The following is a 12,741-nucleotide window of genomic DNA, read 5'->3' on the forward strand; positions in this document are numbered from 1 at the left end:
TTCAAGTGTATATGAAACATACTACATATTTACTTATTGTATTATTTTGTACAGTTGTAAATTACAATAAATAAATAATTAAAAAAAAACAAACTTTAAATTGTATTGAAAGTAATCGTAAAGATTTTTGTTATCAAATCTAATTATATAAAAAAATAGTACAAATTGTCTACCATGAGCTAAATGCTCACGGGACACCTCTTAGGGAACAGAAACGTATAACACACCTGACAGGCTGACTTTAATTAACAGATTCAAGTTAATTAAAACACAAACAACTACGTATTTGCAACTAGATAAAAGACTTTTTTTTTAATTATTTATTTATTGTAATTTACAACTGTACAAAATAATACAATAGGTAAATATGTAGTATGTTTCATATACACTTGAAAATCTTGGGAAGGAACCACCCATTGGTGGTACTTCAAACATTAATTTAAACTAGAAGGTCTCGTGGCCATCTTCTTTTCAGACGCCTCGGAGGATTATCAGGGATTGTTAAGGATGATAGATTAAGAATTAATGGGTTAGGATGGTTAAGATAAAAGACAAAAAATTAATGCGTTTTGTTGCTTCAGTGTGTTATCAACTATCATTTCTGCACTTCACTGTGAAATGCAGTGGTAACTGAAATCATAAATCCCGAAGACGAATACGTTAGTACAAGAGCCCAAGAGGAGAAAAAAGACAGTTATCTCACCCCAATTTTTGATTACTTCAATGAAAACTATGTATAATTACTAGTCAAAACTGATGAGTCTGCCAAGTATAGATAGAGGGAATAAAAAATGTAAAACTGTTTCAAAATGAAAAAAAAAAAAAAATTAATTTTTCATTCGGAGCTCTATATCTTAAAAAGTAGGCACAACATAAGAAAACCTAAAAGTATGTCATTTAAAGTAGATTTCATTTGCTAAAATATGAACTATTTACGTTAAATAGTTCTATTTTTTTAAAAAGCAACATTTCATAAAAATGTTGTATGGAACGTACTGAAAGATCGGTAGTTAGTGAATTTATTTTGAAAATTCTATATCTAAATAACCATTCGACGTATAGATGTCTATTAGCACTCAAATTAAAGCTAGTTTTGATTTATGAAAAACTTTATTTCAGAAACCAAAGTTCTTTTTTAAAAGGCTATATCTCGAGAACTATTAAACATAAATAGCTTTATTATGGCTCATATTTCAGAAAATTTACTCTACTTTAAATAATGTTCTTTTAGATTTTCTAGTTTTGTTGGTAGTTTTTAAGATATTGAGGTCCGAATGAAAAATTAGTGTTTTTTAGAGGGTTTGAAACAGCCGCCATTTTTTATTCCCCCTACCTATACTTGGCAGACACATCAGTTTTGATTAGTAATCATACACAGTTTTCATTAAAATGATCAAAAATTGTGGTGAGATAACTGCCTTTTTTTTCTTCCCGGCTCTTGTACTACATTTAAAATATAAACGCTAATGGAAAGTTAATGCATTTCCAGGAAGACTGAACAGTTGTGCGGGTTGTGTAGTGCGCCTGGTTTAGGAGGGTTATGCCAGCAAGATATTTCAGCCACTTTATTCTTTCTCATTTACGTTATAAGAATAGTCAGACAAAAACAGACGCTATCACATTTTTTACGAATCGGCTTATTAGAGAGTAAAAAAATATAAAGGAAATAACAATACTTTTAAATCGCAGAAAATCTATTGTATACCTGTTAATACTTGATTTGAAAAATACATGCTTTATCCATGTTTAGATTCATTTCCTTCCTATATATTTTTATCAGAAAATAGAAAAAATAAAAAAAAATTTAAAAACTCATTCCGTTGTTGTTGTTGTTATTATTATTATTATTATTATTATTATTACTATTAAACACTCTCAAACTTTTACCACTGAGATAATTAATTTTGTTTTTGTAATAACATGCCTTCAAAAATTGAAGATTTGTCAAGCTAAATACCGACTGAAGATGTTTATTTACATCTTGCAAAGGTTTTTGAGCATTTTAGATCAGAATTTCTTAAAGATGAACAAAACGTAATATTTAGGCCGTTTTCTTCCTATTAAAAAGGTTTTTTTATTTCATCGATCTTAGTTAAACCATTTCTCATTAATTAAAGTTAATTATTATAATAATAAAACCACCAACTTCAATGATCCAAGTGTTTCTTAAATTTTTATTTTAAAAAGCTTCCAACATTTCGGCGCTTAGGCCATTTTCAAGGAGACAACCTCAACCATTGAAGTGCCACAATTAATTTAAATTATCTTTGTTTTGCACAATAATTACCTTTGTCATATATAAACCACATAATTTCAATACAAAATTAACCTTCAACAATTTTTTTTCTTTTTCTATTAACCTCACCAATAATACTAACAATAAGACCTAGCTTTAAATTGTTGAATAAATAAACCACTCTTAAAAAATCAATTAATAATTATGTTAAATTAGTAATCAAATAATATATTATTACATAATATTAATTGATGTATAGTAAAGTTATTATACTATAAGAAATATAAAAACTCTTCCCTGTAATTGCACATATTTACATTAGTCACATAGTCTCGGAACCAAATCGTAATATTCCCTTTTAATGCGCAAGCCTTTGTGATTATGAAAATAATAAAATAAAATAAAATTCTAAAACTTATACTGAGGTTTACCTCCATTACGATCGAATTGTTTAAGGCAAGGAAATTGAATCAAACGAAGACAATAAATTGCTTTATAGAGAAACAAAGAAGTTTTCCATTCACTGTTTTATAAATATAAGAAATATGAGGACCCTAAGCTCTCCTAATTAAATAGATGTCAAGCTAGAAAACAGGCTGAAGGCTATATTATAAATAATGAGAATTTTTAAATTGCTTTTTATCTGACTCTTTTTGCCTGAAATATTTTCCTTATAATATGAAAAGAAAAGTCTAAAACAATGTATGTTTTGTTTTTAGCTAATATTATTGAATAATAGTTTTGTACACATGATTTCCGCAATAATAATTACCTGTGTTTTCGATGTTGCAACATATGATGTTTCCATAGTAGCAGTAATGCACCTAAAAATATACTGTTCGTCTTAACACTCTTCCTTTGATGTAATAATTAAATGGGTACAAGGAGACCACTATAGGCAAGCTTTAACAAAACAAGGCCGTTTTAGTGCTTTAGTGCTTTAGTTTAAAATCACCTTTTTTGGCTAATGCACAGGAATTGGGAGTTAGTATCTTACAAAATAAAATTTAAAAAGCAACATTGTAATATAATAGTCTTTGGTTTGATAAAATGATCATAACAATTTTTTTTAAAAAACTACAAAATAATTACACATTGTAGTAATACATTTTTTTTATTCCTTCCGTGAAATCAGTAATAATCATAACAGCATGCTTTAATCCCAAATATTTTTACCATTTTGATTTTAATTCTGCACAGAAATTCCATATTTTTTTTCTCTTCTCCATTTTTTATTACCTTTATTGCTATTTACAACTGTACATTAAAATACACTCAGTAAATTTGATCTCAGTTATAATAGTGATACAGGCGGGTTGAGAAACAACCCGTTGGTAGCACTCACCCTAATGACGTTATTAGCAGGTCTCGGCGCCTCAGAGGATTGTCAGGAATAGAAGAGGAACCAAAGTTAGAAACTATTTGGTTTGGATGGTTAGGAAATTAATAATGGAAAGAATGATACTTGGTTCGGGCTAGGTCGGTTACATATGGAACATTAAGGTTTTTATGTATGATTTAGTTTGTGACAAAGTAGAAAGCATTGAGGATTTTAGGAAGGATTTAGGATTGTAACTATACCTCCAAATTTAAAGGTAGTTTTCTCAGGGATTATATTTTAGAATATTTTGTAGTAAAACCTCTTATATTTCAATTTAAAAGTTTATTTAAGGATATTTTCTCATCTCTCTTATAAAATAATAGCTCCTTACATTTTTTTCCATCACCTAACAAAGATGGCAATAAATGTAACTGTCGTTATCAATATAATGAACTAGCTCGAGATTCTATTCACTTCACTAATTGATAAACTTCTTTTTGAAGGAGAAGACTTTTAAAAAATATTCTAGCGGTTTTAGAGTTGGATCGACTTTGCCCAAGTTGAGCATTGTGCGAAGACCGAAGTAAAACCTAAAAGAGTATAAATGAGTAGGACTTATTGGCTTAAGGGATGATTTAAAGAAAAGTGCTAAGTGGACCGAGATACTATTATAAATAAGATACTTATGACGAAAAGCCCTCAGGTCCGGTAAACACAATATTATTACTCTAGAATTAAAAAAAAAATGCAGCTCAATTTATAACACAAGTATTAATCCTCTAGCTATTAAGGCTAATACAATAATGGTATTTCTTGATGTAAAGATTATATTATATATATTATGTATTATATGATGTAAAGATACATAATTCGAATAAAGGTTTAATAATTTATTCAAAATTAATTTTCATATACTTTACCAAGTAATTATTTTAGTCTATCAGGAAAACAGTATTTGAGGAAATATGTCACGAATTTCTTCAATAAAGTCTCCATCAGGAAAATTGAAAAATATGATCTTACATTACATGACGTAATGACGTAAACTATCAGTTTCCTTTTTCTTTTTATGAAATATTTATTTTGCAGATTTAATACAAAATGGATAAATCATCTTGCATGAATAAAATTTAAATTTAACCTGGTGGAGACACGTGTGGATCCTATATTTTATGTGAAGATAATTTCAATTCAAAATTCAAAAGCGGTACCACGACAATCTTTGAATGGATGTTCAGTATTGTGTGAGGACGTAATATTTCTTGAACAACGGTTGTGTAAGGAGGTGATATTTTCACGATCAGGCTCAACCACCAGATTTTTCCTCGAAATAAGATTACATGCGTTATAGGGGCTGGGTGGCCCAGGAGGGCTCTCTAACTCACAGGGTTGACTCATGGCTACAGTATAGTTATCAGCCACAGCAAGATTCGAACTCACGTTCTTGGTTGCACAATGCCTTACTCTTTGACCCATTCCACCTGCAACAATACTTGCAAAATACTGATTTGTATATTGAGCAATTCAATATTTAATATATTCATTCATAAATGAGGGAGCAGAGTGGATTAATATAATTTAGTTTAAAGAAATTATCAATTAAAATAAAGATTATCTATACTGGCATACTATCTTACTAAGGGTATATGTATAGAAAAACAAATGGCTACATTGGTATTATTAATCATTTGAACATTAAATTAATTATTTTTATCATAATCTGTATCGCTGTTCATAACTGCAAATATTCCCTTTCAAATTAAAAAGCATCACTTTGGTTTGAAAAACTGTGTTTAATTTTCACATTTCTGGAGTATTTGGAACATAAACGACCCGTATGTGTTTAATCTCTAAATGCTTTGTCCTTGTTATACAATCAGAAAACGCTCTGCTTGTATAAGCAAATTATTCCCTTACACCGTCTCCTATGCAATGAATAATGGAAATGGTTGTTTGACTAATGTTATTTCTTTTTTCAGGCATTCCATCATGGTGGTTAAATATGTAACTGTGGACAATTCTATTCCATGGCGAATGTGATGCAATGAGAATGCATTGAATTGTTTGAAGGAAACGGTAAGTTTAAATGAATGTATAATATCTGATAAAACAGTCTAATCTACTCCTGTGATAACGTTCGTATATGTTTCCTTATAATCTTTAATTCATTTGAAAGTAATATCATGCTCACTGGTATAAGCAATATAATATTATTAAGAAAAAAAGTTAAAAAAGAAATATTTAACTGGGTACTTTTTTACTTCTATGATTTCCAATAATTGATTTTTATTCACCAAATGACCATATCTGTCTTTATTATCTTTACATACTTTATTTATTATATTACAATTTTAATTACCTATTTATGTGTGCTTAGTAATAGATACTATTAGATATTTATTATTATCACATCCTACATCATCTTGTTTTATTCTCATTATTGTATTAATTCACTAATTGTAAATTTGTAGCTTCATTATTCACTTCATAATCCTTTCAGTTGTTATAATTAGTATTATTATTTTTTATTTTATTTTATTTTTTTAATAATTATTATTATTTTTTCTTTTACTGTATTTTCCTTTTAGTAGTTGTTAATTAAATTATTAATTGTATCACTTGAGATCACTTCATATTGTACTTATCTAGCTTAAAAATTGTATAGCCTCCACAACTTCCTAATAGTCTAAACTGTAATATTTACCTTTCACTTATGTCTATCATTTTATGCGTTATTTTGGCACCGAACTATAGATATCATCTTGTCGGACCATGTTGGATGTAATTTTTTAAATGAAAATTAAATAAAATAAAAAAAAAAAATGATAAAGCTGCATAATTTATTATGAAAATATCACTGCATATTTATAATTCAGATTCAACTAACTGTAAACTTATATCAACCTTGCATTGTACTCGCTACTTGCTAGGTGATACAATGTACAATACGTATGTTTTAAATAACCTATGAGTTTTCCGTGGGAATGAGCGTGTCTGAAAAATATGAGATACGAAAATTGGAAATCGGTTGTGCCGTTCGCACTATCGTCACAAACATACAAACAGACGAATTAAAGGAAATTTGTACCTTCACACTTTATTTATTCTATTTGTGGCTATTGGATAGGGTAAAATCATCAAAGAAATCTGGAATAACTAATTTTCAAAATATTTATTGGTTACGATACCAAAATAAGATACTTAATGCAATTATTAACATTTCATTGAATAAGTAGCCAAGCTCCAACGAAAAAAAGGTCCTGGGTTTGGAATCGAAATGTTAATTTATGAGATTATTATATGTAAGATAATTTTTACCAAGTATTGCCCAGGAAGTATACTTTTCCAGTATTACCATGGTTTAATTCTAAAGATCAAGCTGTCTAATACCGTTTTTCTTTGAGTATTTTTCATCTTATGCTGTGTTTTAAGGCTAGGCATGGGAAAAAAAGTAAACAACATGTAATCAGAATCACATGGTCACTATGGTGCTTAGAATATTATTTAATTATTATTATTCGAGCGCAATCGCAAAAATTGTTAATTTTTTTTCTTCAAAATACAGGGTTTAATCTACAGACAAGGGTATTTTTTTCCGCTTCACAATTTTTACCTTCTCGATCCACCGAATTACCTCTGTCAGAGTTTCGAAACCTCTCACTTTTTTCCAGAACTTTAAACTTTAAATAACTTAAAGTTCGAGTAAAAAATTAAGAATCGAAGTTGGGATCCTTTACTTAAAATTTTCTTTCTTTTTAATCTTCATTCGCAAAAATCCTTCGCTTCTGAGAGCCGAAAAAGGGATCGATACTGCCGTATTATATATGTACAATAATAATAATAATAATAATAAGATTGTTGATAAATGCGCGGTGCTGCATGTGAACAAGGGAAAGGTGGTCAGTGCCCAGAACCTGCTGATAAATGAAGATCAGTGCATCAGGAAACTAGAAGCCAAAGAACAATATAAATATTTAGGTATCCAGCAGCATCTTAAAATATCTCGAAAAGATGTGAAACGAGAGCTAATAACGATGTTGAAAATGAGCCTACGAAAAATAGTAAAGACTCAACTTTATGGAAAACATAAAATCAAGGCCATCAATACTTGGGTCATACCAGCGCTAAGCTACAGCTTTGGTATATTACAGTGGTCAGATACCAACCTTCAAAAAATAAATCGTCTTGTAAGAACGACACTCACACAAGAGCGGGTCCACCATCCCATATCATCCAAATCCAGACTCTATTTATCCAGGAAAGAAGGAAGACGAGGACTCATAAATATTGAAGAAGCCACAAGCAAGAATTATCCCTAAGACAATATTTCCATTCAAAAACCACTAGTGTTTATCAGGCAATCGTTACAATGGATAATGGTCTGACTGCACTGAACCTGAGCAAAGCGGATGAACCGAACATTGTTTCAGAAAAATAAAGACTGGCGGAATGAAAAGCAAGTCTCTGCATGGGAGATTCTACAACCAACTGAACGCAGCCTCCATAGACAAAGAAAAATCAGTTGAATGGCTAACAGCTGGAAAGCTATTCTCCGAGACAGAGGGATTCGTGGTTGCAATACAAGATCAGGTTATTGCCACCAGATCATATAGGAAGCATGTGCTAAAAGACGCAACAGCATGGGAGAAGTGTCGATTATGCTCGGTAGCGCTGGAATCAATCCATCATATCACAGGTGGATGTGGAGTGTTGGCTGGTACTGAATATTTACAAAGGCACAACAATGTGGCCAAAATTTTGCATCAGGAACTGGCGATAGAGTACAACTTAATTGAAAATAAGAGCCCATACTACAAGTACCACCCAAACAGACTCCTCCAAAAAGGTCCTCTCAAGCTCTATTGAGATGAATCAATAATTACGGACCATACAGTACGCCATAATAAACCAGATACCCTCCTTATTGATTTAAGAAAAAAGAAAGCGGAACTTATTGATGTCGGAATCCCAAACGATAATAATATAAGCTCTACTGTGGGAGAAAAACTAAGGAAATATCAGGAATTGGGGATAGAATTGAAGGAACTGTATCACTTGGAGGGAGTTACCACAACTTCATATCAACCAATGGCCAAGTACCAAAATCGACAGTGGTAGGCGTGAATGCTTTGGGAGTGCCTGTTGACGTACTAAGAGAGGCTCAACAGTCGGTTCTCTTAGACACAGCACGTATAGTGCGAAAGGTTTTAGGTATTTGAAAAGAAAAAATAAATAAACAAAATATGAAGGTGGTTGGACTTCTAGGTCCCCCACCTCATATATTAAACCCGCAATAGCGAGAAAACCCGAATAATAATAATACTTTATTTATTCTGGGACGAGTCCCTTTAGAATAATACGAAGAAATCAATAGATGAGGGCTGAGGAGACTCAGAAATACTTAAACAAAAATACAAAGAAATATAAACAGTCATAATAAAAAAAATAATTATAGGTTACTTTCTCACTTTTATCAGTTGAACAATAAAAAAAAAAATTAACAAATAAAAAATGTATTTATTATATTTCATTCTTTTCATATCCTCTATTAGTGCCATAACTGTAAATTTAAAAGTATAAATTTAATAGCACACACCAATTGGTTGTTTTTAGAGCAAAGTTCTGTAACTGTGTTTCATTTTCAGATATAATCATGGTCAGATACATAATAATTACTTGCTAAAATGATAAAAATATTGTTTACACCTAAATTGTTTTAAGTTGATGTTCAAGGGGGAGGGAATCATTCTTTTTCTTTTCTTTATTTACATTACATTCTAACATTCACTCTACATCTTACATTCTTCCCAACATATATTCTAATAACGAATATGCACCTAATATGCGTGAATTGAAGAGTTAAATGTTCAAATCATCCGCATAGTGTTACTAATAATTAGTGATAAATGATACTTTCATAAGCCATTTGAAAACTTTAGATAAATTACCTTAAATTATGTACATTAACCTACCCACATGGTAAATTAATATTGTTTGTCAACAATGGCATTATGGCTATTACTTTTTCGTATATTATTAAATTTAAGTGACTGCTGGAAAAAAAGGCGTTGGCGGGCAACGACATTTTTTGGAAGATTTTATTTTTAGGATCCTCCATACCCATTTTATTACTTACAGAAGTTTCAAAGCTGGTAGCTAAAAGAAATTATACCTTATTCTATTCATATAAATATAATTTTAAAAACTACTTGGTTTTTGAGCATACACCATTTTTTACTACTGCCTCAATTACACCAAATAATTGTTGTAAATTATTTCATTAGCTATTGGCAGTAACACGACACTAGCCCTCAAGAGGTTTGACCCTCCTCAGTCCTCCCTTGAGGCACATTCTCCTAGAATTATTATGCAGTTGACATGCTAGACTCCATAAATTATTCCGTCCAGGTATATTGCTGATCCAATACCAAAACTTGATACTGATAACATGTAACGTGTATATCTATAACGTTTTTTTAATAAATATTTATAGTTGCTTTGTATGCGTTGAAGTGTCACTATCATTATGACTTCTTCAACAAATAAGTAATATGAACAAATTAATATGGCACTTTGTCTTAAGCCTGGTGTAGTATAATATTATGTATTTAGAGCTTGGCAAGTTAAAGGAGAACCTTGTGGGCGGAGCTTAGGCTGGCAGGTACTCTCAAGCGGGGAAATCGTCCGCCTTTACATAATTTGATCTCTCTTGTAAAACAGGTAACATTTTGAATGTTTATTTTAATATTTTGGTTAGTTTTACATTCTTCCGACCGCATGTAAAAATTCTGAACTAACTGTTTTTAATTTCTCCTTGTAAATCTATCCTTAAATAACGAACTTTCCATCCGGTGTAATTTAATAGTCAGATAAGTAATTGTTTTCTTATTTTTTAAATAGTCAATTTTCACAAACGATTCAAGAAACTTTATCCTCTTTTTATTTTTTTGCACAAGGTTTTAGAGTAAACAGAAAACAAAGAAATGTCTGGGTTTGAAACTTAAACTTAGTGTTTTCTAAAATTTGTATATGAAATAAAATATTTGTATTCTATATACGCGGTTTGCAATGCTTATGTTTTATTTTTATTAGAATTTTTTTTTTTTTAAATGATAAGAATAACTGCAAATTTAACATTTTTCTTACAAATTCAAATGGTCAATATTTTTTGGTTATCTGCCATTTTGAAGAGAATAACATTCTGTTATGAGCTAAAATAAAAGCTTATAAAATTTGTTCTCGTTGGTTTGGAACGAATATTTTTATAATATAAATTTCATATTAGGATGTTGCGCATTATAACAGATGATTATTTTTGACTCTTTCAGAAAAATGAGAGTTTTGTTTGTATCTTGGAATGGTCGTATAGAACTCATTTTGTATTCAAATGGTAGCAAGTTTTATTTACTACAAAAGAGAAACAAGTGTTGTTTTTTTATTTATCGCGTAGTTTTTGTTTTATTTAATAAAAACTGAAAAATATCACTAATTTCGCTTATTTAGAGATTATAAACTTTACATTTCAGAATATATAGGGCTGATCATCCAGATATTACATGATACAGCGCCAAATCTAATTGGAACTCACTGCTTCACAACATTTTACATTTAACCGATTGCACTAAACATCCAATCTGCAACTATCACAGTGTGCACTTAACGTTGTATCATTACCTCAGCTGCTCTGCCTAATACCATCCGAATAATGCTTTAACATTCTGTTGTTAAATGTTTGAACATTTCATATAATTAATTTCCTATTTAACTTTTTTATTTATTCATTTCTTATTTTTTGTATTTATTGATACACATTACAATCTACCAGAGACTGTGGCAATAAGCAATAACGATAAACGATTTCTTTCATACCGAAATGAAAAAAAAAATTATATACATTCTGGATTTTCTTTTCTAGCAAGTTGATAATATTATTTTTTTTAAAAATTATATGTACATAAATTGACAAAATTTCACAATTTAAATTGATATAATTGACAAATATGATAATACACAGTACATGAGTATGAGGTAAATCCCGAAACGTTTTATAAAATAGAGAATAATATGTTCTAGTTGGAATATTTTTTCACCTCTGCATATTAAAAAATTATACATAAATAAATAAAATCTCTATGTATATATAAATAAAATGAGCATAATAAACCTATGTACATCAAGAAATAAGGATGAAATAAAATAAGTCAAATTTTGAACTAATTTACCAATAAAATTATATCACTAATCACATTTACACTATTATCTAAAATATTTTTTATTTATTTAAAAAAATACTGAATCTACAGGTATGACAATATCTATCTAGAAATACAAAGAAAGAAGTACATTGAAAAGATGTCGAAATTCATATTTGGGAAAATACATTAATGTCGTTGAGGATTCAAGATCAAAATGTGGTGCAAAACTTTCAATTTCAAAGAGATAGAAATGTGTTTTAATAGATCTTCTATAACTTATTATTTAACAAGTAGGTGTTATCTGCATTCTCAATGTTTACGCCCGTACAAGTAGCGTTAAAAAGCGATAGGAATGGTGAAACCCTAGATGTGAACCTCTAACTTTTTTTTTCCTGAAGTTTTTATTATATCATCCTTTTGGCTTTGAGGTGCATCAAGTACGATTCATATAAGACATTCTGTATATTTATAAACATTATAAATTTCTAATAACAAATGAATTCACATAAAAAAATTTCATCTTCAATTTTTAGTAGCTATGGATGTGCGCGAAACATTAAAAACTAGAAAAATCCTCTAGGATAAATTTTGAGTGAAACTCATTCCACTTTTATAGAATTATTTTGGCTAGAAAACAAGACTACATACCATATTTCAGATCATTTGATGATAGCCGAATATATTGAGAAGTCTAAATATAGTGAAGAGATATACAATATTTATAACAGACATCTCTCTAGAGCACACAACCGTGTTCTATAGCTTTCAGACAGTCCTTTGATTCAGTGAAAAAATCTATGATTGAACAGTGAATTATTCACTACGACGAAAATAGATTCTATTCTACGTGGTATACATATAACTAATTGGATTTATTTACATCTCTATTATTTTATATCAACCAATGGCCAAGTACCAAAATCGACAGTGGTAGGCGTGAATGCTTTGGGAGTGCCTGTTGACGTACTAAGAGAGGCTCAACAGTCGGT

General features: G+C 29.9%; 1 protein-coding gene across 3 annotated transcripts in view; it reads left to right on the forward strand.

The window, feature by feature from the left end:
• Oct-TyrR (Octopamine-Tyramine receptor) overlaps positions 1-12,741 on the forward strand; it is a 287,359-nt gene that overhangs the window by 142,146 nt on the left and 132,472 nt on the right. For all 3 annotated transcript variants that reach the window (XM_014422850.3, XM_014422849.3, XM_067049949.1), the window contains one exon: positions 5,537-5,633. The gene's annotated coding sequence lies outside the window, so the exon portion shown is untranslated. The remainder of the gene's footprint in view (positions 1-5,536; positions 5,634-12,741) is intronic.

Source organism: Halyomorpha halys, unplaced genomic scaffold, assembly GCF_000696795.3.
Source record: "Halyomorpha halys isolate HHAL.00 unplaced genomic scaffold, Hhal_1.1 Scaffold390.1, whole genome shotgun sequence".
Lineage (NCBI taxonomy): Eukaryota > Metazoa > Arthropoda > Insecta > Hemiptera > Pentatomidae > Halyomorpha > Halyomorpha halys.